The following is a 4,270-nucleotide window of genomic DNA, read 5'->3' on the forward strand; positions in this document are numbered from 1 at the left end:
ATTTTTGGAGGTGGAAAGAGTGGGCAAACACCACTGACCAGACAAAACAATAGAAATAATGCGGCTTGACAACACTTTTAAGTGCAGCTCTTCCTATGGGATTCTAGGAGTTTCTACAAGGTCTTTAGCCTTCTCTGTCAAAGAACCTGGGCATCTCACTAAACTACAAATCCCAGGATTCTGTAGGATGGAGTGGCATCAAACTGCATTGATTCCTGCAGTGTAGATGCGTCCTAAGTCCCGAGACCGGCCTACCTCCTAGGCTTGTCGTTTTGAGGACAAACATAGCTCCTCCATTGGAGAAAGGATGGGGAAAAAACGGAACCAAGAAATAAATGGTGGGACTAAATTATTGTGGCAACAAAGGCATCCCCTTTCTTGCATGCTCCAACAAAAGGCAGACAAACCAGAGGAACTCTTGAAAATACTGTTCTCTGTGCAAACTGGAAAGACCCAGATTGCGGCCCTCTGTGATTGACTCTGGTTTTGCGCACAATCGGTGCCCGTCCCCAGTCGCATAGCAACCTCTCAGTGCTTCCCTGCTGGCACTGCCTTTCCCTGCAGAGACACAAAAGCCTGATTCACACAGTTTGCTGAAACACCTTTTCTCTCCAAGGGGAAGAGGGAAGGGTCTTTCCCATGCGTTGCTGCCGACTTATGGCGACCCTAAGGCAAACCTATTGTGGGCGACTTTGGCAATGTGGTCCATATTGGAGAAGGGAAGACTTTAGGGTTGGCCTCATAGTTGGGCTTATGTAGCCATTAGCCTTGGGAACAGGGGTCAGTGGGTTACCAGAACCACTGTCCAGAGCCCTGGCTGGGTGTCATTGCCTTCATTTATAGGTTTGTGCGCATTCATTCATTCCTTTATTTTAAAAAATGAGGAAGATCGCAACAAAAGGCAAAGAGCCGGGAGAACTTTTCTCCCCGGGAGGCCTCTCGTATTCCAGGGCAGAGAAGGAAAGACTTGAACTCGTGGCAAAATCCACACTGCACAGCTATTTATAAACCGCTCGGGAACAATTAACAGATTGGCTGGAACTACTTCTGGTTTTGTGTTCGAGGGCCTTGGAGGAGCTCAGAGCTGGCTCTCGAGGAGGCAGCCAGACGATCCTGCCGGAAGTTCTAGCCGGGTCTAATCTCTTGCAGGAAAGAAGGGGAAAAGGGAAGAAGGAAGAAAAACAGGGTTTAACATTCTTTGAATGAAATAGTCTGAAGGATGCATTCGGTGTGAAATGCATCTGGAAGCCCATGCAATCCCTGTTGTTTCCCACAAGAAACAATGTGCAAGAAAGCTCGATCCGGGATGCAACCCTTTCCTCTAGACATGTGCCTCCCCACATATTGCCCTCCTGCAAGGCTTTCAAGTGATGCCCCGCTGGCCACTGTGAGCAAATCCTAGGAGACCTTCTGGGCTTCGCTGCTTGGGAACAAAGCACAGACCCTCCAAAACTTCCTTTGCCAGTCGTGGCCGACCGCAAAGGATCCCGCCGTCTTCTACACTCTTGCGGTGCCTTTTGGTGAAGTCAGCCTTCAGGAATGTGCTGGGGCCAGTTTTTATGAAAAGTAATTATTCTCTTGAAGGAAAACACGTGTTGGATAAATCCTCAGGAGCCGACAGGGAAGGAGGGAGGAAACAGAAGCGGCTGGGAAAGGCAAGATGGGGGGGGGGGGGGGAATGGATGGATCCCACTGCAAAGAAAAGCTCCAGAGATGCTCCCAAGGCCTTATTCCCACTACATTTTAAACCAGCTCACAAATTGGTTTGAAGCGGTTTAACTGACCCTGATTTGCACTTGAACCAAATTGCTAAAGCAGTTCGGAGAGGGGGACCATGCGCTTCTGTGCAAGAAAACCCTTGTTGGGTGTTTTGCCGGGAGGGGGTTGAGGAGAAAATATCCCACCGACGGATGAAAAAAGGGGGTTCCTAAGTATTGGAACATAGGGACCCCCTTTTTCATCCATTGGTGGCATATTTTCGTATCTCTTCTCCAACCCTAACTTAGCAGATGAATCATTTGCAAAATGCACAGTCTCCCATTTAAAATAGAGCTGCCCAATTCAATTTCCCAAGCTCCCTTAAGGGAATTTGGAATATATGTATATCTATATCTAGATAGATAGATAGATAGATAGGTTTTTGATGTCTATTTCTGCTTCTGCTCAAGGACATCTCTCTCTTTTCTTTTCAGACCACCTCCAAGAAATCACCAAGATCCTTGGTACAAACTCTCCAACCGACACACTTCCCCCTCCTTAGGCTTCCAAAGATGTCACAGAAGGGTCAGGATTTTTTCCCCCTTGTTTTTTAAAAAAGATTTCCTGTATGCAAGTTCTGCAAAATTTGGAGTCTGGCTTCTCCTCTTTTCTCCAGCTCCGTTCTTCTTTGAGCCTAAAGTCAGAAAAGTCTCTCCCATTCCTCTCTGTTTACTCTGGGCTCCCACCCTCCTAGCGATGACGAAACAGTTTTCCAACCAGGGAGGTTTTACTTTATTATTTGATTTGATTTTTAACCCCCCCAACGCCCCTGGCTGCTGTGTCTCTTTTTTGGGGGCAAAAGCATGCTTTGCCTTTTAAAGGCACAGCTCCGAGAGGAGCCCCGGGGTCAAATGACTCACTCCCAACCCCAGTGTCATGGGAACTGGAGTCTCAGACATGGTCCCTCTTGGCCTACTGCCCTCCTCAGCCTTCCCTCCTCATCCCTTGGAGGGGTCAACGGAGGACAGGGCTGGAGGGCTGGCCCTACTGTTGGGCAAGGCGAGGCGACAGCCTCGGGCGGAAGAGACCAGCGGGCGGCAGGCCCTCGATCATTCCTCCAGTGCCTCTGGCTATTCCCCTCTGTTGGAGGACAGAGACACAGAGGTGAATGCCAGCCCATCTGGGACGGGAAAGGCTGTCAGATTGCACCTCCCATCAGGCTGAGAGATGATGGGAGATGCAGTCCAGATGTATTTGGAGCACCACACTTTCCCCGCTCCTTGTACACGGAAGGGAGGGTGGCACACATTTTTTGCTTCAGTTGGTCACAGTATATTAGACAACAGGGGTAGAGGAAGCGTTGGAAGCAGAGGAAAAGAAGAGGAGGAGGAAGGAGGAGGAGGAGAAGCGGTGGTGGAGGAGGAAAAAGAAAAAAAGGAGAAGGGAGGAGGAAGGAAGGACAAAAGGAAGGAGAAAAAAGAAAAAGAAGAGGAGAAGCAGTGGTGGTAGTGGAGGAAAAAGAAAAAAGGAGAAGGGAAGAGGAGGAGAATAGAAAGGATAAGGCAGGAGACGGTGGAAGGAGGAAGGAAGGAAGGACAGAAAGGAGGAAGGAAGAGGGAGGAGAAAAAAGAAAAAGAAGAGAGGGAGGGAGGGAGGGAAGAGGAGAATAGAAAGGATAAGGCAGGAGAAGGTGGAAGGAGGGAGGAAGGAAGGAAGAAAGAGAGAAGAGGAGAAAAAAGAAAAAGAAGAGAGGGAGGGAGGGAGGGAGGAGGAGAAGTGATGGGGTGGTGGAGGAGGAGGAAAAAGGGCTCCACTCTGTGCCCCCAAGGAGGCGAAAAGAAGGGTGTGCTAGAAAGAAAGAAAGAAAGAAAGAAAGAAAGAAAGAAAGAAAGAAAGAAAATTAAGATGGGGAATAAGCACAAATTGTGCAACCGGGAACTGTTTTGAAAAGAACAAGGCGACTTAGAAGGAGGATTTAGAAAACACTTTAGAAAGAGAGAACGAGGACAGACGTTCCCAAAATTTACACAACCATGTGTTTGTGTTTGTGTGCTTGGCTTTTCTAAAAGGCCTTAGTAATGTGTTACCTGGTTGTTCCAATGACTTTTTTCTTCAAACTAGGTCAAAGAAAAGGGAAGAAAAAAGTACAGAGGGAGAAATACTGGCCTGAGAAATACTGGGGAAGAGGGCAGAGCAAACGCCTTCTCTGGCCATTTCCAATTTTGGTATGGAAAAAAAAATTCCGTTTACAAGCTAAGAAAGGGAAGAAGAAGAAGGGGGAAAAAAGATTAAAAAGACCTCAAAGAAACATACAAATAAAGGAATTATTTTGAGTCCTGGCTTTGGCTCGGAGGTATTATTGACACAACGGGCGGCTGGGATGACTGAGGCGCATGGGAATGGAGCCGGGCGCTTCCGGTGGCGAGGCTTGGCTTTCCAAAGCATCCCCAGTTGGGGTTGCCTTGAGTTGGAAGGGACTCCAGGGGTCATGTAGTCTGACACCCCAAATGCATTGGTTGCAGCTTAAACATCAGAAGAGCCTTGCTGCAACCAAAGAGGAGCCTTCGGTGCT

The 4,270-nt window shown here is 48.2% G+C and overlaps 1 long non-coding RNA gene across 2 annotated transcripts; it reads left to right on the forward strand.

The window, feature by feature from the left end:
* Positions 1-1,182: 1,182 nt before the first annotated feature.
* Positions 1,183-4,010, forward strand: LOC149304645 (uncharacterized). Of its 2 annotated transcripts, none has more exons than XR_016271901.1 (3): positions 1,183-1,566; positions 2,193-2,283; positions 3,820-4,010. It is a non-coding gene; the product is annotated as an uncharacterized LOC149304645 (long non-coding RNA). The 2 variants fall into 2 exon arrangements; XR_016271902.1 differs by lacking the exon at positions 1,183-1,566 and adding an exon at positions 1,622-1,655.
* Positions 4,011-4,270: the final 260 nt, after the last annotated feature.

The sequence above is a fragment of the Sceloporus occidentalis genome, unplaced genomic scaffold, assembly GCF_023333645.1.
Source record: "Sceloporus occidentalis isolate IW3139 unplaced genomic scaffold, rSceOcc1.0.p SCAF_13, whole genome shotgun sequence".
NCBI lineage: Eukaryota > Metazoa > Chordata > Lepidosauria > Squamata > Phrynosomatidae > Sceloporus > Sceloporus occidentalis.